Here is a 24,998-nt window from a genome sequence, read left to right as displayed (position 1 = left end):
TATATCCCCTTATACCTGTTGTAAGAACAGGTGGCCTTACAATGGGTGTAAGAATTCTGCCATTAGAGCATCATTCTCTCAACTATTGGGTCCAATCCAGGAGACTAGACTACTCAGTATTCAAAGTATTCAAATACTCCCACTGTCCGATTTCAAACTACTTTTCAGACATATCCCCATGGGCTTTGGAAGGAGATAGTCAGCAGAATTTTGGATTCTGATGCAATCACTGACCAGCAGTGTGACATATGCATAGACTTAACTTTCCTGGGTCTTGGTCTCTTCATTTATAAATGAGGATAATAACAGCTCAGAAATCAGAAGTCTATACAGGTATTAAAGTATCTTAATCAGCAAACAGTAGTAATAAACAAACATTATAGCTGCCTGATGTCATTTGCAGCTAACAAGAGTCTGATCAAAAAATTTATAAGGAAAAATTGGGGAATAAGATAACCAGTAGGGGTTTTGCAAAACCCCAACACATTTCAGGGAATACAGATGCCACATTTATGCACTGGGCAGTGTGCATCTCTTACCTCTGCCTGCATTTGAGGTTCTGTACAAACAGGAAGTGAATACTAAGACCAGCATATAAAGTATCTGCCCCAACACATACACAAAGCCCCTCAGGAAAAACTGGGAGACTTATTGGATCCAGGAATAAAAGGATGAACAGCAGGAACTATCGCAAACCCTGGGGAGGAAGGGAAGCATCTGATTTCCAGAATTCCAAGGTTATGTTACATAAAATGTCTGTTTTTCAACAAAAAATTATGCCATCCAAACACACACACACACACCAGGAAAATATGATCCCTGCAGACAAAAAAGAAAAAAAGAACAGCAGTCAATAGAAACTGTGCCTGAGGAAGCTCAGATATTAGGCTTACTAGACAAAAACTGTAAACCAACTATTGTACATATATTCAAAGAAGTAAAGGAAGCTATATACAAAGAAATAAAGTATAAGAAAGATATTTCACCAAATATAAAATGTCAAGAAAGAAACATAAATTATAAAAAAGACTCAAGGGCAGCCTGGGTGGCTCAGCAGTTTAGCACCGCCTTCAGCCCAGGGCCTGATCCTGGAGACCCGGGATCGAGTCCGACGTTAGGCTCCCTACATGGAGCCTGCTTCTCCCTCTGCCTGTGTCTCTGCCTCTCTCTCTCTCTCTCTCTCTCTCTATCTCTATCTCTATCTCTCATTAATAAATAAATAAAATCTTAAAAAAAAAGACTCAAACAATTTCTGGAGTTGCAAAGTACAATAACTAAAATGAAAAAAAATCACTAGATATATTCAAAATGAATAAAGATGAACGGAGTTTCAGAGGCCTGAGGGAAATATTAATCATATCAAAACACACAATTAAAGCCTTAGCACAGTGAGGAAGGGGCAGAAAGAATCTTTTCTAAAATGTGGCCAAAAACATCACATATTTGATGAAAACATTAATCTGCACAAAGTAACTCAACATAGTTCAGTTAAAACAAACTCAAAGCGGTCCACATATAGACACATCAGAATCAAACTGTCAAAAATCAAAGAAAGAATCTTGACAAAAGCAAAAGAGAAGCAACTCGTGTACAGGAGATCTTCAGTAATATTAGTGATAGACTTCTCATCAGAAACCATGGAAGCCAAAAAGCAGGATGATAATATATTCAAAGTACTAAAAGAAAGACTATCAACTCTATATCCAGCAAAATTACCTTTAAGAATGAAGGAGAAAAGAGGGAGAGAGAGAGAGAGAAAAGAATGAAGGAGAAATAAGACTTTCCCAGGTAAACAAAATCAAAGAGAATTAATCATTAGCAAACCTACCTTATAAGAAATGCTAAAGAGAGTCCTCAGGCTGAAATGAAAGGACACTAGGCAGAAACCTGGATCCACATGAAGAAATAAAGAGTACCAGTAAAGTAAATACACATGTAAACATAAAAGAAAGTATAAATGTACTTTTGTTTATAACTCCTTTCTTTACCTATCTGATTTAAAAGATAATTGCTGGAGCAATAATTATAAAACTGTGTCAATGGGCTCATAATGTGTAGGGATGTAATTTGTCTGACAACAATGGTACAATGAAGGAGGAGTGAATGCGGCTATTTTGGAACAGTTTTGTATATACTATTGACATCAAGTTATTATTAATCCATACAAGATACTTTTAAGTTCAATTTTAATGAACTGATAATCTCTAAGAAAAATAGCCCCAAAATACAGTAAAAGAAACAAGGCAATTAAAATTGTATGATATAAATACCTGTTTAACCCAAAAGTGGCAGGAATGGAGAACAAAAACCACATCAGACATGAAGGGATAAAAAAAAAAACAAGAAAGAGGTAGATGGAAATCCTACCTTATCAATAATCGTAGTAAGTGAAAATACCAATCAAAAGGCACAAACTGGCAGAATGGATATAAAAACAAGATGCAACTAGGTTGAAAGATACAAATAGGGGTTAAGCAAAAAAAGGATGAAAAAATATATACCGTGCCAACAATACCCAAAAGAGCGTTGATGTACCTAAACTAACATCAGGCAAATTAGATTTTAAGCCAAAAATTGTTATAGGTGCAAAAAAAATGACATTTTATGATGATAAAGGTTTCAATCCCTCAGGAAGATATAATAATACTTATAAACATATATGTAGTTAACAACAAAATCACAAAATGCAGAATTGAAGGGAAAAACAGAATTTTTAAAAAATTTTTATTTATTTATTCATGAGAGACACAGAGAGAGAGGCAGAGACAGGCAGAGGGAGAAGCAGGCCCCATGCAGGGTGCCGATGTGGGACTCCATCCCGGGTCTCCAGGATCACACCCTGGGCAGAAAGCAGCACTAAACCGCTGAGCCACCCAGGTTCCTGAAAAACAGAAAATTTAACAATTGTAACTAGAGATTTCAATACCTCATTTTTAATGATAAAAAGAGTAACAAAGGAAATAGAAGATTCAAACAGCACTACAAACCAGTGAGGCCTCACAGGCATCTATAGAACACTCCATCCAACAACAGTTAATATACTTTCTTCTCAATGCACATGAAACACTCTCCAAGGATTATCATATGTCAAACCACAAAACAACCTTCAATACATTTAAAAGAATTTAAAATGTATGAAGAATGTTTTCTGATAACAAGTCATTAAATTAGAAATTGATAATAAAAGAAAAACTGGTAAATTCTCAAATATGTGGAAATTAAGCAACACACTCCTAAATAAATAATGGGCTGAAGAAAAAAAAATCACAAGAGAAATTAGAAAATAATTAGACATTAATGAAATGAAAAAACAAGGTGGCAACACTTATGGAATAAAACTAATGTTTTGACTGAAATTTAGAGCTGTAAGTACCTATATTAAAAAAGAAGAAAAATCATATATTAATAACCTAACTTTCCACTTTAAGAAATTTTTAAAAATACAGGAAGACTAAACCAGAAGGATATTGAAGAGGAGATAAATAGACAATAAAAAAATAGTAGAAACTATCAAAGAAACCAAAAGTTGGCTCTTTGAAAAGATCAACAAAACTGACAAACCATCACCTACACTGTACAAGAAAAAAGAGAGAAGACTCAAATTACTAATACTAAACATAAAAGAGGAGTTATCACTGCTGCACTTTTAGAAATCAAAAAGAGAATATAGGAATTCTATAAATAATTATATGATGACAAATCAGATAACCTAGATGAACAAATTACTAGAAAGAAAAACCAACTTAAGAAGACATTAAAAATCTTACTATACCAGTAACAAGAGATTGAATTAGTGATTTTAAAAACTTCCCTCAAAGAAAAGCCCATGCACAGATAGCTTCACTAGTGAATTCTACCAAATCTTTAAAGAAATTTTAGTACCAATCCTATACAAACTCCTCAAAAAATGCATGCAAGAATAGCTGTCAAATATATGATTACCATGATACCAGAATCAGACAAAGATAATTACAAGAAAACTAGACCTCCATCCCTTATGAATGTAGATGTAAAAACCCCCAACAAAATAGTAGTAAGCTAAATGTGGTGACAAATAAAAAGGAATATGCACCATGAGCAAATGGGATTTATCCCAGTAATGCAAAGCTGATTTAACAAATAAAGTCAATCAATGTAACATACAATATTAATAGATTAAAGAAAAAACTCAATCTCAATAGATGCAAAAGAAGCATTTGACAAAAGTCACCACCCTTTTCAAATAAAAAACACTCCATGAGCTAGAAATGCGAAAGGATTTCCTTAACCTGATAAAGAATATCAAAGAAACATTCACATCTGGTATCACACTTACTGGTAAAACACTGAATGATTTCATCCTTAGATCAAGGAGCCTACTCTTATGATTTCTAGTTGAAATCATATTAGAAGTTCTAACCAAGGCATTTAGGCAAGAAAAAGAAATGAGATACCCATATTACAATTGAAGAAGTAAAACTATCTCTATTCACAGATGACATGATCCTGTACCTTGAAAATCTTACAGAATCCACAATAAAACTATTAGAATTTCGACTAGTTAGGATACAAGATTAATATACAAAAAATCAATTGTCTTTCTATACTCTAGCAATGAACAATTTGAAAAGAAAATTTACAAAAAAATTCGTAGATAACTTAATTTAACTTAGAAATGTATTTAGTAAAAGAAATTCAATACTTAGACACTACAAACTACAAAATATCATCAAAGGAAATTAAGGACTAAATAAATGCAAACATCTCTTTTTTACATTTCACTCCCTAAATTAATCTCAGATTCAAATAATTCCTATTAAAATTCCAGCTGCCCTTTTCACTTGTATTTGACCTAAATTTGATTCACACTTTTAAGTAATCCTAAAATTCGTATGGAAATGCAATGAATCCTAATGGGTCAGAACTATTTTGAAAAAGAATAAAATTGGAGGACTCACACTTCTGAATTTCCAAACTTATTACAAAACTACATTAATCAAGTCAGTATGATACTGGCATAAGGACAGACAGATCAACCAAATAGTATTGAAAGTCTAAATATATACCCTTAGACTTATGGCTAATTGATTCTTGACAAGGGAACTACTGGGGAAAGAACTGTTTTTTCAATAAATGGTGCAAGGACAACTGGATATCTATATGCAAAAGAATGAAGTTAGATCCCTACCTCATACCATATACAAAAATTAAAAACGGATCAAAAATGTAAGAGCTAAAAATATGAAGTTTTTAGAAGGAAACATAGGAGTAAAATTTCATGACCTTGGATTAGGCAATAGCTTCTTAAAAATGACATCAAAAGCACAAGAACAGAGGGGGGGAAATAGATACATTTGTATTCATAAAAATTTAAAACTTTTCTACTGCAAATGATACCATCAATAAAGCTCTCATACAGAATAGGAAAGTATTTGCAAAGTCATTTATCTGATAAGAGACATATATAGAACTTGTAAAGAATTCTTGCAACCCAATATAAAAAGATCAAAAACTCAAAATATAGACGAAAGATTTGAACAGATATTTCTTCACAGAAGTTATACAAATAGCTAGCAAGCACATGAAACATCAACATCATTACTACTTAGGGAAATGCTAATCAGTACCATGATGAGATACTATTTCACATCCAGCAGGGTAGCTATAATAAAAAAAGAAGGACAATAACAAGTGTTTTCAAGGATGTGGAGAAATTGGAACCCTCATACATTGTTGATAGAAATGTAAAATGTTGTGCCTGCTTTAGAAAGTGTTTTTGTTATTCTTCAAAATGTTCTGCCTTATGACCCAAAATTTCCACTCCTAAGTATATACCCAGGGAACTGAAAGAATGTGTCACACAAAAATGTGTATGCGAATATTTGTAGCAACATTATTCATAATAGTCAAAAATTAGAAACAACCCAAATGTCCATTAACTGATAATGGATAAATAAAATGTATGTCCATTCATTGGACTATTATCTGGCCATAAGTAGAAATCAAGTATTGATACATGATACAACATGGATATGCTAAGTTAAATAAGTCAGACATGCAAGGCCAAACATTGTAATACTGCATTTATTTGAAGTATCCAGAAAAGGTACATCTATAGAAACAGAAAATAGATTAGTAGTTGTCTAAAGGGAGGGGGAGATGCTAATGTTTTCTTTTGGGGATGATTAAAATGTTCTGAAATTAGACAGTAGTAATAAACTCGTGACACTGTGTATATACTAAACACTATTGAAGTGGACTCTTTTAAAGGGTGAGCTTTATGGCATGTGGATTGAATGTCAATAAATCTACTTAAAAATGCATTCACTAAGAGTCCAATGCTGATATCTGCCTATGAGACTAGTCCCTCATCCACTCCACTTTGAATTAATAATGAAACCTGTTTTGTGTTGTACACACATGTAACCTGACAATTTCCTTCTAATCCATAAACATGAATATCATTCTGTGACTGACACACACACTTGCTTAGGGATAGACAATTTCACAGACTACTGGGGTTCAGAGGTGAGAGAGAGGACATGGAATTCATCCAGCACAGTAGAACCTGGGTAGGAGGAAGGGAGGTGTCAGGAAGGTTTTAGGTAGGTAAAAGGCAAGATAAGAAAAATAAAAGGTAGCCAAAAGTAAATTGCTTTGAAAATAGAGGAAAATCATGGAGTTACTAAGCAAAATCATCAAGATATTAAGTCTGGTGTCCTTTTTGAGTGCTTAGAAAAAGAAGCAACAGGAAATTAAGCTTAAAAAAATTTGAAGTAACTTTACCTCTTTTTTTTTTTTTTGTAAATCATGAGAATCAGAGAAAAATGCAATAGGAAATTATTTTTGCAGAAGTTAAAAACTTCAATAAAAATCCTGTCATCACTGAATTTCTGGGCAGGGCTTAGAGAAGAGTACACATGCAAGAATTAAAGTACTGGATCATTATTTTCTAGGTTTAGGCTGTTTTGAACATTTCCCCATAGCCCTAAATAATTATCTTAAGCCAGCTGTGTTCTGTGTTAATTCAACTTCTTTTATTTCCCATCTGATAGATTGTGTGCATTAAGTTATATGTATTAACATTAATGTAATAAATGAGCAATTTACTATGTCTGAAAGAAGTCAACAGCCTAAAATGCACTCATGGAAATATTTTATAACGAACACCTGTGTTAATTTCCTTTCACAAGGAATACAATAGTGGCCTCCTTGAGACAGCATCTTTGGATAAAGTGAATAATAAAGTGCTCATCACATCATTTATTTCTTGTCTCTCTGATGTGCCAGCAAGCATGTGTTCCTTTCAATTAATATTCTGTTACTTATACAAAAGCTGTTTGACAGAATATGTTGTATTTTGGAGGGTAGTAAATTAGGTGAAATTTGGATGAAGTTTAGGGTAAAAACATTATTCATAACATCTTTCAAAGGATTTTTGTTCTTTTAAGGGGTAAAATTGGTGCAGGCAAGATGATGAATTCCTTGAGAGCAGAGCTTTTCTCTTATTCAGCTTTGTGCAAACAGTTTCATTGAAGTCTTAACCCATTTGAGTTATAAATGTGAAAAATATTTTTTTACTTTTTCCAATCACACTTCATCCATTCTATGTCTGATCTTCCTTGCCTGATCTTAATAACATCTGAGGCAGATGATATCTTGTTCCAGTCCCTTTTAGTAATTCATACTTACTCCAATCCGGTTCAAAACTTAATGTTATATCTGATTCAAATCACTTCTTCCCTCTCGCAGCACAGTCCAGAGCTGGTTGCTATAAGACTGCTTCATATCTCTTTTCTGGCTGTACTCCTCTGGAGTAGGAAGGGGAGGAAGAATTATAAGGAAGGTGGTATTTCTTAGAAAACAAGCTTTCTTTTTAAAGAAGATCTGTATTTATGGAAAGACATCCCATGTTCATGGGTCAGAATATTTAATATGATTAAAATGGCAATATCCCCAGATTGATCTATAGATTTGGTGTAGCCTCAGGCAGAGTCCCAGCTGCTGGTTTGGTTTTTTGTTTTGTTTTATTTTGTTTTGTTTTTGCAGAGACTGAGAAGCTGATGCTAAAATTCATATGGAAATGCAAAGGATCTATAATAGCCAACTGTCTTGAGAAAGAGCAAAGTTGGAAGACTCTCACGTCCTGATTTCCAAACTTCCTGCAAACATACCATAATCAGGAGAGTGTGGTATTGACAAATAGGCAGACATCTCAATCAATGGAATAGAATTGAGAGTTTAGAAATAAACCAATACATTTATAGTCTATTGGTTTTCAACAAGAGTGCCAAGAGAATTCAATAAAGATAGAATAGTGTTTTCAATATATTGTGCTCAGGCAACTGGATGTTCACAAGCAAAAGAATGAAGTTGGACCCCTGTCTAAAAGCATGTAAAACAGTTAATCTAAAATTAATCATATATTTAAATGTAATCAGTTTGGGGTGGTGAAAATATTCTATAAGGAGGTAATGGTGATGGTTGTACAACTCCATGAATATACTAAAAACCAATGAATACTACTCTTTAAAGGGGTGGATTTTATGGTTTGTGGATTATATCTCAATAAAACTAGTTAAGAAGGATTAAATAGCTGAAAAATATAGTTGGATATTTATGTAATCTAGAGCCAAAGTAGGCCTTTCTAAGCATGTTACCAAGGTAAAAAATATAACAAAAATGATTTATATACTTAATTGTAAATTATTTTTATAATTTATCTATCAAAAATACTATTAATAAACTTTATTATACCAGACACAGAGTTAATAATATCCTTAATATACAAAACAAAATAAAATTGGGAAGTGGCTCAGCAGTTTAGTGCCTGCCTTCAGCTCAGGTCATGATCCCAGAGTCCTAGGATCGAGGTCTGCATCAGGGTCCCTGCATAGAACTTGCTTCTCCCTCTGCCTATGTCTCTGCCTCTCTCTGTGTGTCTCTCATGAATAATTAAATAAAATATATATTTTAAAAAAAACAAGTTAAAATCAGTAAGAAAATTATCAATACTTTAACAGAAATGTAGACAAAGAATATGAACAATTCACAAGATAAGAAATAGAACTGGTCAATGAACACATATAAAAATATTAATATTTATTGATAAAGAAATGCTAATTAAAGCACAATGAAATGCCTCTCTTACCCAATGGATTGGTGAAGAATTTTTAAAAATATAATACCCATGGATGGTGAATATGTGGGAAAATAGGATCCTCATACACTTCTGGTGGGAGCGTAACTCAGAATAGTGAGGCTGAAGGCAATTTGGCAATATAAATCAAATGCTTAGAAATATGTTGCTACTTTGAGCAATTTCCTTTCTAGAATTACATTCCCAGAAATACTGCAAGACATATTCAAAAGAATATGTACAGGGTTATATATCCTTGCAAACTTTATGAAAAATTAGAAACAATGTAAGTGCTTAACAGTAAGAGATTAGATGTAGCCATTATAATTGCTTGGGGGGATATTAGAGTGAACATTGCCACTCAGCATCTGTTCTCTCTTCATTCCTAGAATCCCATGAAGCCTCAGGACTCAGGAAAAGCCTCCATACCTCAGGAAAAGCCTCCATACCTTCAGACACAATTTGGTTAAACATGTGATTCGTAGATAATCATGACAATGCAGGTCAATGAGATGCAAAGAACAGTTTGCTAGGGGCTTTGGTGCAGCTTCTAGAAGTATCAACTCTTTCCCTGGCCTTTGGTATACCTAAATAGGAGCCCAGACCTTTGCAACCATCTCCAATGTCTCTGAAGATGTAGCTGACACCAGGGAAGGGCAAAGAAGAGAGAATTATAGGGAAATGGAGTCAGAGCTACCAGGTTTAGTCAGTCACTCCTGAAGCCCCTCTTCTTCTAGATTTAAATCTATGAGTATAAACCTCATTATGATTTGGATTGGATTGATGGGAGATCCTGGAGACCCGGGATCGAGTCCCACGTTGGGCTCCCTGCATGGAGCCTGCTTCTCCTCTGCCTGTGTCTCTGACTCTCTCTCTCTCTCTCTCTCTCTCTCTCATGAATAAATAAATAAAATCTTAAAAAAAAAAAAAAAAAAGGAAATGCTGGAAAGGAGCTCTCCTGGGTTAAGGTCTCTGACATACTACAAGTCTTCTCATGAAAGAGCTAGGAGGGAATGCTCACTGTTGTGGAAGGTGTGACAGTTGAGTGAGAACTAGTAACACAAATGATCGAGCTAGGTGAAAGCTCTTTACTGTTTTCCTTATATTCTTCTTTTCCCCTACTCCGAGTATGGGAGAGCCAGTAGATGGACTGGGGAGGACAGATGATCATGCTCACTGAATTCTCATTGCTGGAACAGGCATGGATGCCTGCCATAAACGAGTGCTCTGCAGTGATGGGAAAACAACAACAACAACAACAACTGGCCTGACCTCTGAATTCACTCCATGGACATAGTGCTTGGGTTTTTCTTTCTTGTGTCTATATGCTCACAAATATCAATTTGCTCTAAGCAAAAGGATTAAGTGAATACAGCCTGAGGGAGCAGGGATGATGGATGTTACTTTGGTCACTGACTTTTGTATCTTTTTTTCAGATTAATTTCATGAGGCATAGTGATCACAGACTCTGTAATGCTCTATTTAAATTAGAAATTTTAGCAATCATTTTCCTTTTACCAGTATACAGCAATCAGACATTTTTGTAAATGTCATACAATGATGCTAATAAAAAGAAAGAGCTTTCCACTCTTTGCAGGTAACAGTTAAAAGCTGAAAGGGCAAGGCCTTCCTTTCCATTTTTTAATCAGTATTTTTGTAAGTAAAACCTTAGGAATATACTCCTATCCAAAAATAAATGAATCTTTCCACTCTAAGAATGATTTGATGCAGAAGTGTGACAATCATGGGTTCCTTCTCCAGTCCTGCTCTTTTCTAAGGAGCTCCACTAACTTTTTGCAACTTCTGGTTTTTCTTTATTTTAATTTTTCAAAATAAGACCAGAGATACCCAGAAATAAAGTCTAGGATCTATCAGCCTAAAAAAGGTGGGAGCAATAATGACATAAAATGTCCATTTCCCAAACTGTGTCCCTAACAGAGACTTCAATTTCCATTGGTCCATGTTGGATCCAAATTGGAAGTTGTGTTGTAGGAGAATACAGTAGATATTATTGGTTTGGGGCTTCTCTGCATCCATTTCTCTTTCCTATCTGCCCCTTAGTTTCCTTAATTATGATCACCTTTCAGTCATTCCATAAAATCTTGTGGGACCATCATTGAAGTTCTCCTTTCACTACTCCTCTGCCCAGCTAAAGGGAAAATAGTTGACCCAAGTCAAGGGAATTCTCTGCTCCCTCCTTGGAATCCAAATCTTGAGCCAAGGAATTAAGAGACTGAAAACTAGTTTAATTCCATCTGACTGGTAGCACTTGCCCAGATTCTTCTTGTTATGAGGTGGCTACTAAGGATCTGTCTTTCCAGGCCCCAGGACAGCCTTTATGCTGAACTCATTATCCAGCCTCCCAGGTACCACATTGCCGTTGTGTTCCTTCAGGTTCATTTCTTCCTAATTAAGATGGCTCAAGGGAGTTACTGTGATTGAAACCAAAGAACTGATACAGAGGGCGTCAGTGCATCACAGAGCCCATCTTCAAAAGCAGCTATATTTTTATTTACTGTTTTGGAACATTTAAAGAATTAAACAAATTACACAGCCTTTAGCTCTTTCCTGTAAGATGTGTATCCAATATGGGTAGTCTGATGTTTCTTTCTAGGGTTATAAATAAGTATTTTGTATTTGTACTTTTGAGTTCTCTTCTTTCTCTTTTGCCTACTACTTTCCATCCAGGTAAAAGCACACAACTGTTGCTATTTAAATGGTCCTTGGAAATAATATGAAATAATTACAAAAGTATAAGCCATTTTGGAAATATCAGCTTTAAAAATTCCCTTTTGAACAATCAAGACTAATATGTCTTATATAAAGGTGTCTTCTTAAAGTCCATGGGAATGGATAGCTCATCAAAACACATGAAGGTTTGTAGGCTAATAAACCATTCAAAAAAAATAATAATAAACAAAAAAAAATAAAATAAAATAAACCATTCAAAAAGCTCTAAGGTCACCAAGCAAGTCATCAAAGAAAGAGCAGAAACACAGATCAATACATTGTGGTGCCTTTTGACAATGGACATGAACATTTATAGGGAATTGCAATCACATAGATGAATGTTGTATGAAAGAGGTCAGGCACCAAAGCTCATATTCTTTATGAAACTGTTTATGTAAAGTTAAGACCAAGCAAAACTAAACTATGGTGTCAGTACGTAAGAGAGGAGTTAACTTTAAAGAACTGGAGTAATGGTTGAGTCACATACAAGAGACTTTGGGGATGTTGAAATGTTCCATATCTTGACCTGGGTGATAAAGACATTAGTGCTCATTTTATAATAAAGTTTTGGGATGTATGTTTGTTTTGTGCACTTTATATGTATTTTACTGTAAAAAAAAAAGTTTTAAAATGAAAAGGCAGTATCTTTTTTGTTTTTGTTTTAAAGAAAAATCTTGGCCTTCTAGAATGGTGATTCTTAAGGCAGTTTATTACAGAAAAGTCAGTAAGTTTCTCTTTATTTCCTGCTCTACTGCCTCCCTTTTTATTTATCTTCCCCTTGATCAACACTCTCTAAAAAACAGTATTGCATCTACTCAGGAACAGAGTATGAGCCACTAGGAAAATCCTTAGGATTTACTGTTTGACCAAAGCTCCAATTCTGAGCATTCAATTAACTAGTTTAAAGTTTATTATTTTGTTCAAACCATTATGAATAAAGCTGGGTAATGGTATCTTTGTGAGCAACATAGGGAACTGATTGCTATATGAAATTTTTACTTTCATATTTCCCAACTTGGGAATGTTTAATTATAAAACTCTAAAGAGGTTCAAGCATGTGTTTTTAGTGTTACATATTAACTGGGTTTGTTTTCCATACACTAAAAAAAATTATATTAATGTAATTTTAAGTCATTTTTATTTTAAAGAGATTTTAATTTAAAACAACACTATAAAAATAAAACAACACTATATTTCTTTCATAGATTCAATGTTTCTCAATTCAAATCCTGATTTGTATGCTATTCAAGGTACAAATACTGCTTTTGAATTAAACCTGTATTTTGAGTGGTAAAGAATAAGTCAAAAGGAAACCTTTAATGTCTGTTTTATTTCTTTCCAGAGAAAAAAGTCTTCCTCTTGAGTAAAGGCTAAACTGCAGTGATAATTCAAACAATTAGAAAGAAAAAGATTGGCTCTCTGCTCCTCCCCGCCCGACAGACAGCCGCATCTTCTGGTGCAGCGCCAGGCGCGTCCCCGAGACACGATGGTGAAGGTCGGAGTGAACGGATTTGGCCTTATTGGGCGCCTGGACACCAGGGCTGCTTTTAACTCTGGCAAAGTGGATATTGTCGCCATCAATGACCCCTTCATTGATCTCAACTACATGGTGTACATGTTCCAGTATGATTCTACCCACGGCAAATTCCACGGCACAGTCAAGGCTGAGAACGGGAAACTTGTCATCAACGGGAAGTCCATCTCCATCTTCCAGGAGCGAGATCCTGCCAACATCAAATGGGGTGATGCTGGTGCTGAGTATGTTGTGGAGTCCACTGGGGTCTTCACCACCATGGAGAAGGCTGGGGCTCACTTGAAGGGCGGGGCCAAGAGGGTCATCATCTCTGCTCCTTCTGCTGATGCCCGCATGTTTGTGATGGGCGTGAACCATGAGAAGTATGACAACTCCCTCAAGATTGTCAGCAATGCCTCCTGCACCACCAACTGCTTGGCTCCTCTAGCCAAAGTCATCCATGACCACTTCGGCATCGTGGAGGGCCTCACGACCACCGTCCATGCCATCACTGCCACCCAGAAGACCGTGGACGGCCCCTCTGGGAAGCTGTGGCATGACGGCCGAGGGGCTGCCCAGAACATCATCCCTTGCTTCCACTGGCACCGCCAAGGCTGTGGGCAAGGTCATCCCTGAGCTGAACGGGAGGCTCACTGGCATGGCCTTCCGTGTCCCCACCCCCAATGTATCAGTTGTGGATCTGACCTGCCGCCTGGAGAAAGCTGCCAAATATGACGACATCAAGAAGGTAGTGAAGCAGGCATCGGAGGGACCCCTCAAGGGCATCCTGGGCTACACTGAGGACCAGGTGGTCTCCTGTGACTTCAACAATGACACCCACTCTTCCACCTTCGACGCCGGGGCTGGCATTGCCCTCAATGACCACTTTGTCAAGCTCATTTCCTGGTATGACAATGAATTCGGCTACAGCAACCGGGTGGTGGACCTCATGGTCCACATGGCCTCCAAGGAGTAAGAGCCTCCTGGACCACCAGCCCCAGCAAGAACAAGAGGAAGAGAGAGGCCCTCAGCTGCTGGGGAGTCCCTGCCCCAACTTAATCCCCCAACACACTTGAGAATCTCCTGACCTCCAATTTACATCCTAGACCCCAAGGAAGGGGAGGGGCTTGGGGAGCCCTACCTTGTCATGTACCATCAATAAAGTATACTGTACCCAGCAAAAAAAAAAAAAAAAAAAAAAGACAGAAAAAGATTAAGAATTGCAGTTGTACAGAGATAGAAACATCTCATTCTGGATTTGGGAGATCCAATTGTTAACTAAACCTGGCAATCATTATTCTGTAAGTTGTTAAAATGGTTAACCATTTATATAAGACACCTAAATTCTTTCTTGCTTTGGAATTCAACTGAGATTCTATATATTTTATCTAGAATGATAATTGCTTTCTTTTCATTTCTTTTCAACCAAATAAAGATCATTATAGTTATGCTGACAAGATATTCAGGAGGGAAAATAAAAGAGGCTATAGCTATATATATTTATATCTATCTATCCATCTGTCATAGATATTAATCTATTATCTTTCTATCATAATCAAAGCATATTTTAAGTCTATTTCTAAATGAATTCTGAGGCCTATATCTGGAAATCATTCCTAGTTTCCTAATAGGTTGGGAGAGTTGTGGTTAAGAGCCTAAACTTTTTAGCAGATTTTGGTGGTATTTTTACATAATGTTTCTATGACTAGACCAACTGGATTTCCAAGTTTCCAGTTAGTATGAAAAATAATCTGTCTGATCCAATCCTTAGAACTGGAATTGGGCAAAATGAGTGGATTCAGCATTCTTATAATTAAATGGCCTAAGAGAATGACTGATTTACAAATTTAGTTAATAACTGAGGTCTCAGTTGTTCCAATCTACTGGTTACAACATTACTTGGATAGGCTGATTGGCAATGAGAACAAGATCCTGACTGGTAATGGTTGCCTTATGGCTTTAAATTAGACCTTTGGCTGGTGCTCAGTGGTTACTGCTCCACACTAAGAAGGCCAACAAAACTAGTCTTGTCTAGTTCACAGACAGCTACATTACTCCTTTCAACTGCTGTGCAATAGATGCAAATCTATCACCATTGCTAGAAACACATATCCAGGAGAATGCCTAAGGAATGAGGGTGTGTGGTAGGATAGCTTTTTAACAACCCACCACCACCCCATGGGACAGCCAGCACCACCATACTAGGGCATATGATACAAAAAGACAGAGAAAATTACTCTTGGTTCGTGCTACCATTTCTCTGTATAGTTGTTGGTAAGTAATAGAACCTCTCTAGTCCCTGATTTCACATTTGTATTATGAAAATAACATTAACTGTTAAGAATGATGTAAAGATCAATTGGCTTAATCAGGTAGCATTTTTAATTCCTTGCAGGTGTCACATGCACCTGAGCTGTAACTCAGTCAACAAACAAGCTTTATTTGGTCCTCACAGTGTATAGACTACAATATAGTTCGAAGTACTTCTGAGAATTAGGAAGGAAGTAGAGGACACATTTATTTTTTCTAAAAAAGATTTTATTTATTTACTCATGAGAGACACAGAAAGAGAGGCAGTGACACAGTCAGAGGGAGAAGTAGGCTCCATGCAGGGAGCCTGATGTGGGACTCGATCCCAGGAATCCAGGTCACACTCTGAGCCAAAGGCAGATGCTCAACTGCTGAGCCACCCAGGCATCCAAGAACACATTTCAATTCTCAAGGAAAGTTTTCACCCAGTGAAAGTTGACAAGCATACTAACAGATGTATAACCAACCATAGCCACTGACAAGTACTCTGGTGTTCTCCAATGCTCTGTGACCAGATTCAGATATGGAGAACTAGAAGATCTGCTGGACTCAAGGAAGGAAATCAAGACTTATAGGAGGGGTTCACTACTGAGGGTGTAATTATTTTGGTAAATTATCTTAGTGTGGTACAGTGTAATATCTGTTTGAAAGGTTTCGTTGCACAGAAAAAAAATTTTATGGTAAAAAAGGATAGATTCAATCTAGTAAAACTATACATGTTGATTATCATTCAAATTATCATTTTTCACCTCCCAAAAAAAGAATTGCACATATGTACATAAATAAAGGTTTAAATGTCTAGTTTGGGGAGACTGGTGAGTTAATGCAAAAGTAGCAGAGAGCAACGTTCATACTGCATATGCTATGAAATTTGAAGAATATTTAACAATAATCCATTTCCCCTACTGCAACTGAAGAAATTGGTTGACCCTTGAATAAGTGGGGGTTAGGGGTGCCAACCCCCTGCACAGTGAACTTTTGACTCTCCCAAAATTTAACTACAAATAGCCTATTGTTGACCAGAAGACTTAGAAATAACAGTTAACGTATGTTTTGTATGGTACATGGATTACATACTTCATTCTTAGAATACAGTAAGCTAGAGAAAAGAAAATGTTATTAAGAAAACCATAAGGAAAAGAAAACATGTTTATAGCACTGGACTGTATTTATCAAAAAAAAAAATCTTCATGTAAGTGGGCTTACCCAGTTCAAGCCCATGTTCCTTAAGGGTCAAAGGTCCATTAAATCAGATACTATACTAAGGGGGTGGGGGGAGCTAAGCAATACCATCAAATCTTTTTTGCCCTAAATTCAGCTATTAACTGTATATTCATCACTACCGCTAAAAAAGTTTTCATAAATCGATTTGCAGCATCTCAACATTAAAACAAAGTAAGAACCCAGAGCAGGTTATATTGTCCAACTGAAATTCTTAAAGCTCAAATATCTGTTATGGAGCTACAGGTGATTCCTTCTGTTGCATGCCTATCTAGATTGCCTGCTCCATTACTTTCTCCTAGAGTATGCCTTTTTCTCCTGCAAAATTTCCTTAATCATCAGAATTGTGCTTATGTGGGGGTGTTCACTTTTTGGTAATTCTTATGATTTATGCTATAAACCTCAACTTAAAAGAAAACAAGCCGCTTTCTGCCCCTGGACGCCCCGAGCAAGCATCGGTAGAGTCTCCCCTCCCCCCGCCCGCACGTCTAAGTCAGAGTCTCCCAAAGAGCCGAGCAGCTGCGGAAGCTCTTCATCGGAGGTTTGAGCTTCGAAACGACCGATGAGAGTCTGAGGAGCCATTCTGAGCAATGGGGGAGGCTTGCGGACTGTGTGGCCATGAGAGACCCCAAGGCCAAGCGCTCCAGAGGCTTTGGGGTCGGCCCGGGCCCCCTGGAGGAGGCGGCCGCGCAGGAACCTGGGCCGCCCGAGGTGGCGGGAGAGCCTGGACCCAGAGGGCTGTCTCCCCAGGAGATTCTCGAAGACCCGGTGCCCACTGACCTGTGAACTAGATTTTTGTCGGTGGCATTAAAGGAGACCCTGAAGAACATCATCCAAGAGATTGTTTGGAACAGTATGGGAACGTGGAGGTGATGGAGACCGTGACCGACCGAGGCCGTGGCGAAGAGAGAGGCTTTGCCTTTGTGACCTTTGACGACCACGACTCTGTAGACAAGATTGTCATTCAGAAATGCCATCCTGTGAAGGGCCACAGCTGTGAAGTAAGGAAAGCCCTATGGAAGCAAGAGATGGCTAGAGCTCCGTCCAGCCAAAGAGGCGAAGCGGTTCTGGAAACTTGGGTGGTGGTCGTGGAGCTGGTGTTGGTGGGAATGACAGCTTTGGTCGTGGAGGGAACCTCAGTGGTCGAGGTGGCTTCGGTGGCAGTCGAGGTGGTGGTGGATACGGTGGCAGTGGGGATGGCCCTCACGGATTTGGTAATGACGGAAGCCACTTCGGAGGTGGCAGAAGCTATGACGATTTTGGCAATTACAACAATCAATCCTCAAATTTCGGACCCATGAAAGGAGGAAATTTTGGAGGCAGAAGCTCTGGCCCCTATGGTGGTGGAGGCCAATACTTTGCCAAACCACGAAACCAAGGTGGCTGTGGCGGTTCCAGCAGCAGCAGCAGCTATGGCGGTGGCAGAAGGTTTTAATTACTGCCAGGAAACAGAGCTTGGCAGGAGAGGAGAGCCAGAGGAGTGACAGGGAAGCTACAGGCTACAACAGATTTGTGACCTCAGCCAAGCACAGTGGTGGCAGGGCCTAGCTGCTACAAAGAAGACCTGTTTTAGACAATACTCATGTGTATGGGCAAAAAACTCGAGGACTGTATTTGTGACTAATTGTATGACAGGTTATTTTAGTTTCTGTTCTGTGGAAAGTGTAAAGCATTCCAACAAAGGGTTTTAATGTAGATTTTTTTTTTTTGCACCCATGCTGTTGATTGCTAAATGTAATAGTCTGATCATGACGCTGAATAGATGTGTCTTTAAAAAAAAAAAGAAAACAAGCCATAATTGAGACTCAGTCTCATGAATCATTACCACTTTTGCTTGATCAAATAATCATATTCCTATCTTTTAAGTGCTTAAATATACTTATGCATACCTATATACTATTACAGAAAGTTGTAATAACCTTGTCATTTATTTCTTTGTGTGTTTTCACTTTACATGAATTTATTCACTTTCTTGTAAAATCTTCATTTTTTCCTTGCCTCTCCTTTTTTTTTTTAATTTTTATTTATTTATGATAGTCACAGAGAGAGAGAGAAAGGCAGAGACATAGGCAGAGGGAGAAGCAGGCTCCATGCACTGAGAGCCCAATGTGGGATTCGATCCCCGGTCTCCAGGATCGCGACCTGGGCCAAAGGCAGGCGCTAAACCGCTGCGCCACCCAGGGATCCCGCCTCTCCTTTTTTTAAATCTAAAATTGATTAAAAACAGAGTTTCAAACAGAGTTTAATGATACATCAGTTGCATATAACACCCAGTGTTCATTACATCAAGTGCCCACCCAGTTACCCCATCCCCCCACTCACCTCCCATCCAGCAATCCTCAGTTTGTTTCCTAGAGTTCAGAGTCTCTTATGGTTTGTCTCCCTCTCTTTTTTTTTTTTTTTTTTTTTTTTTAATTTATGATAGTCACAGAAAGAGAGAGAGAGAGAGAGGCAGAGACATAGGCAGAGGGAGAAGCAGGCTCCATGCACCGGGAGCCTGATGTGGGATTCAATCCCGGGTCTCCAGGATCGCGCCCTGGGCCAAAGGCAGGCGCCAAACCGCTGCGCCACCCAGGGATCCCATCCCTCTCTGATTTCTTTTTGTTTCCCCTCTTTGATTCCATATTATTTTATTATTCCCCCCTTCCTCTATGTTCATCTGTTTTGTTTCTTAAATTCTACATGTGTGAAATCGTATTGCCATCTCCTTTGTAAATCTCCTACATTAAGGTAGGGTAGGCAGTGGTGTATTAGTAAACCAGACCTTAAAACAAAACAAAACCAAATTTCAAATGATTGCCAATTTCTGTGGCATAAATATACTCCCCAATTTCAAAGTTCTAAGGTTTTCATATCCAGCTCAAGAATTCCTGAATATTTAACAATTGAGTCTCATGAGCTGATAAGAGCTGTCTCCAACCATGTAGGTAAGCAATAAGATTACTGCTAGTTTTGTAATGACTTAGAACAGCATTTACACTAACTGCTCATTCACTCACAGCACCACAAAATTCTTCCAGCTGTGGCCATAGACAATCAACATATTTCAGTGTGGAATCAATGATGGGTAAAAATTGTTCCCTCTGTGCATCCTTGCAGAGCTAAAGCTAAATAAGCCAATTTGCTGAATTACTTAGAACTAAGTATTTATTGCATCACAAACAGGTATTTCCCACTTGTCAGAAAATGTAACAGAGACAAGATAGCAGTTGCTGTTTGTTTTCTGCCACAAGTGCCGACTACACGGAATGGATATTCAATAAGCTGTATTAAACCGAAGGATGCATTTTCCAAATGGTGAGGGGGTGAATCAAGAGGCAACATTAATGTCAGAGGGAATTATGGGAATGAACACTGTCTGCTTCTCTATAAACCTGCCCCTCCTATGAATGTTCAAGGGAAAAATAATGACTACATAGAAGGATTTGCTCTTGGAAGTTCAAACACAGAAAGGTAACTGACATTTTCAATGTCAACATTTCAGAGGACATGTTCCTGATTTATGAGGATGCTTATTATTTCAGCATGCTCTGATAAGAAAAAATACAACCAGAAGGAAGATAAAGGTTAAAAGATCTAAAATATGGTAGGAAAAAATGTTTTAAGAAACACTGATTCTACTGAAAACAAAAGTCCCGGATTCTATTATAATTAAATGACATGGAAGGTAGAAGAAAGGAACACTGTTAAACTCCTCTCCCCAACTCATCCTGACCTCAAATTTTCTGAGGTCAGGGGACATGGCTGGAAATTGAATGCTAGCCTCTTTCCCTTCTCTTTCCTGCCCCCACCTTCAATGGCACTGGAGTTTGAAACTGGACAATTATGCTCTGTGACTTCCTTCTTTAAGTCTGGGTTTCTTAAGGAATCATGAAAAATATTAGAAGGACATCAAAATGTCCTGGTAGTAATTTGGGGATTATTTTCAGGTTCATAACTATCTGATTTTTGGCCAAATGTCAATGGTGAGATTTGGCCCTGCTGTACTTCTGGATATTGACCCACACATCTACCTTCCTAGTGTTGGCACCACTATGAACAACAGCGACAGAAGGGACAACATCCTGCAGCTTTCCCTCTATTTCACGTGTCATCTCTCTCTTTCTCTTATATGCATGCCTGTGCTAATCTTACCATTCACATCTGCCCTCTTTCTACCTTCAGCTTCCTCTCCTTATTTGCAGTGGTCCATGCTGAGAGTGAAGGTTTTCCCGTGGTGACTGGCTCCTACCTATAATCATAGTATAAAAACCACCAAGTTATAATCTTTTCACTTGTCGACACCTAAGCTAAATGCCATCCTTATCGTGAAATACAAATGAAAACAAGTGTCACAGTTTGGCTTCTTCAGGAAGCAGTCTCTGAGACAGAGCTTAATGTTCAGGGAATGCCCTTAAGATAAACACCAGTGGGAAGGAGGGGATAAGTGGGACCAGGAAGGAAAAGTTAGCTGTGATGCAGGCTTCAGAGCCTCAGCCATGGGGAGTTCTAGAGCCAAAGAGGCTCATCTGAATTGTCCCATTTTGGGTGGAAATAGTTGGTCCTTTATATTCCTACCTCCAGCCATTATTAGATGTGAGTTATCCTCAAGAGGGCATGACTTTGGTGAGGTGGCTCTTTGTAGTTGAGGTATTCCCTGAAGGGGCTGAAGGTTGTTCCATTGAAACTCTCACAGCAGCTATGCTAATAAGTTCTTCCTTGAAGGGGGATTTGAGCACATGTCCACCCCCGCAAATCTCCTTACCCTGAAAAATATCTACCATTGTTCACACATCATACCTCCTTCATAAGACATAAAAGGCTACTGAGTAATATGTCAAAAACTATTTGTGATTTCAACAAATGGTGCTGGAGCAATTAGATAGCCGTAAGCAATAAACAGACAACACCTTTGTCCCAAACCTCTTACTTTATACAAATATTAACTCAAAAGGAATACAAATATTAACTCAAATATTAACTCAAAAGGAATCTTAATGTAACATGAAAATCATAAGCTTTTAGAAACGGACAAAGGAGAAAATCTTTGGGACCTCAGGTTAGGCAAAGAGTTCTTAGACAACATCAAAGCATAAGCCCATTAAAAAATTAATACATTGGATTTCATTAAATTAAAAACTTTGTTTGCAAAAAGCCCAGGTGAAGAGGATGAGAAGACAAGCTGCCTGTGGGAGAAAATATTTGCAGACCATTTATCTGACAAAGAACTAGTTATCTAGAAAAGACAAAATGTTCTTAAAACTCAACAGTTAGGAAATGTGCAAGAGATATGAACAGACATTTCATTGAAAAGGATATACAAATGGCAAATAAGCATGTGAAAAGATGCTCAATATCACTAGTCATCAGGGAAATGCAAATTAAAACCACAATGGGGCATCACTTCACACCTATCACACCTATCCGAAAGATTAACATTTTTTATTTTAATAAAAAACTGTCAACAACAAATGCTAGTGAGGATGTGAAGAAAGTACTTCAATTACATTTTGCTAGTGGGAACGGAAAAATGGTGTAGCCACTCTGGAAAATAGTCTGGCAGTTTCTTTTCTTTTTTTTTTTTTTAAGATTTTATTTATTTATTCACAGAGACAGAGAGAGAGAGAGAGAGGCAGAGGGAGAAGCAGGCTCCATGCAGGGAGCCTGATGTGGGACTTGATCCCGAGTCTCCAGGATCACACCCCAGGCTGCAGGCAGTGCCAAACCACTGCACCACTGGGGCTGCCCTAGTCTTGACAGTTTGTGAAAAGACTAAATATGCAATTATTGTGTGACTTGGCAATTGCATCATTATCTCAGAAAAATTAAAACTTCACACAAAACTTTATATGAATGTTTATGGCAGATTTATTTGTAAGATCTCCAAGCTGGAAATAACCCAGATGTCCTTCAATAGATGAATAGTTAAACAAATGGTGATATATCCAAACATGAAATGCTATTCAGCTATAAACAAATTTTAAAAAGGTGACTACATTAATATTTCTCCAGAGAATTATGCTGAGAGAAACAAGTCAATCTCCAAAGGTAATATATTGTGTTATTCCATTTCCATAAGTTTCTTGAAGTGATAGAACTATAGAGGCAAGATAGTGGATGCCAGAGATCAAGGATGGAGGGGTACTGTGTGTGTGCAGGAAGGAAGTGGGTGTGGCTACAAAGGAGCAACTTCAGAGATCCTTGTAATGATGGAAATGTTCTATATATTTATTATATCAGTGTTAATATTCTGGTTGTGATATTGTTCTATATAGTTCTGCATGATGTTACCACAAGAGAAAACTGGTAAAGGATTCGTGGGAACTCTCCATATTGTTACGACTGCATGTAAACCTGCAATTATCTCAAATCTAGAAAGTGAAAAAAATCTTGAACTCTATAAATCAGCTACTTAATTTAGTAAATGAAATAGCAGCATCACATTTTGGTGGGGCAAAGGGTTATCACTATAGGAAGCAAAGGTAATCAATTATCTCTTGCTACATAACAAAGTACCTCAAAATATAGGGATGGATGGATTTATTTATCTATCTATCTATTTATTAAATATAGGGATTTAAAAAACCACCATTTCAGGATTCCTGGGTGGCTCAGTGGTTGAGCGTCTGCCTTAGGCTCAGGTCACGATCCCGAGCCCTGGTATCGAGTCCCCTATCCCGCTCCCCGCAAGAAGCCTGCTTTCTCCCTTTGCCTGTCTCTGCCTTTCTGTCTTTCATGAATAAATAAATAAAATCCTAAAAAAAATAAAAAACAACCACCATTTTGTTTTCATCATCCCCTGGGGGAGGAATTTAAACTTATCTTTTTTTTTAATTTTAATTCATGACACAGCGAGAGAGGCAGAGGGAGAAGCAGGCTCCATGCGGGAGCCCGACGTGGGACTCCATCCCGGCTGCCCTAAACTTATCTTTCTAAAGATGATTAAAGGTACTTTTAATCCACCTGGTTTGGGTTCGTGTCATTCACTCAGCTGCATTCAGTGGAGACTGCCCTGCAAATCTTAGCAGTGTGGAGCTTGCGTACGCAGCTGCGCGTCTCCCGGTGCTCAGACTTTCAACAGGAATTATTATGAATTGCTAACTGTTGGGCTGGCGAGCCTGGGGACCTGGAGACGGCGGAGCGGAGCCGAGGCCAGCAACCTCCCAATAGGCCGCCTCGCCGCCCTGCCAACTTGGCCTGCGAAGACCCGGGACCCTTGCCCCAACCGGAGCGCCGCCCTGCCCCCACCTTCCCGCGGGGAAACTCTTTACAGACCCCCTGCGGCTTGCCTGGGCGACTTCCCGGGCTCCCCCCATCCCCCGCTCCGAGGCCCCAGGCCCGGGAGCCGCCGGGAGCATCCCCGTAAAGCACTCTCCAACCTACCGCCTGGCCCTGCTGGATTTTAATTTCTCCGCCGCTCATTTGGGAAAAACCTAACAATAAACACTGAAGCTACTGATCCCTTTTAAGTTCCAGCCTTGGAAATTATAGCATCACTTCTGCCACATTTCAGTGGTCAAAACGAATCACAGCTCAGACTGCAGGGAAAATAGACTCCAATTTTCAATGTGAGAGGCAGTGAAGAATTTATGACCATCTTATTCCACCACTCAGGGCGATTATTTAATTATTAAAAAAATACTTTTCTTTGTAGGAAGTTTTAAAAAATTATATATTCAAGTTTTTAAAAATGAATATTTTGTTCAAGTTACTTATTTTATTGTGTCAGTGTTGAAGGAACAGAGGACTAGCTGGGGACAAAGCACAAGCTGGAGCAGCACATTGACAAGTTTTTTTTTTTTTTTTTAATTGGAGTTCAATTTGCCAAGATATAGCATAACACCCAGTGCTCATCCCATCAAGTGCCCCTCCTTAGTGCCCATCCTTGAAACAGGCAGAGGGACATTCTTCTATGGACTCAACTGCCTCAATGTTCATACTTTGCTAAGGGCAAAAGACATTCTTAGTCCGACCCTTTATTTATAAGTCTACTTTAACATAAAAATTCCTTTAGAAATTTGCTTTATTTCTAAATCCCCGAGACACATATTGGCAATCATCCTCCAAGCACATGGCCCACTGATATACATCTGAAGAGTCTCATGACTCAGGTTTTATTAGATGGTA

General features: G+C 38.1%; 1 long non-coding RNA gene and 1 pseudogene across 1 annotated transcript in view; one reads left to right on the top strand and one right to left on the bottom strand.

Moving 5' to 3' along the window:
• Positions 1 to 21,626, bottom strand: part of LOC119877418 — a 31,907-nt gene extending 10,281 nt beyond the window's left edge. Inside the window, exons 1-2 of the long non-coding RNA XR_005376674.1 lie at positions 21,450 to 21,626; positions 21,027 to 21,123 (exon numbers count right to left, since the gene is read on the bottom strand). This is a non-coding gene — a long non-coding RNA (uncharacterized LOC119877418). The remainder of the gene's footprint in view (positions 1 to 21,026; positions 21,124 to 21,449) is intronic.
• LOC119877417 lies at positions 13,320 to 14,337 on the top strand (annotated as a pseudogene).
• Positions 21,627 to 24,998: the final 3,372 nt, after the last annotated feature.

The sequence above is a fragment of the Canis lupus genome, chromosome 23 (genome assembly GCF_011100685.1).
Source record: "Canis lupus familiaris isolate Mischka breed German Shepherd chromosome 23, alternate assembly UU_Cfam_GSD_1.0, whole genome shotgun sequence".
In the NCBI taxonomy this organism is placed as follows: domain Eukaryota; kingdom Metazoa; phylum Chordata; class Mammalia; order Carnivora; family Canidae; genus Canis; species Canis lupus.
The sequence above is the reverse complement of the archived record's forward strand: the minus strand, read 5'-3'. Positions and strand labels throughout refer to the sequence as shown.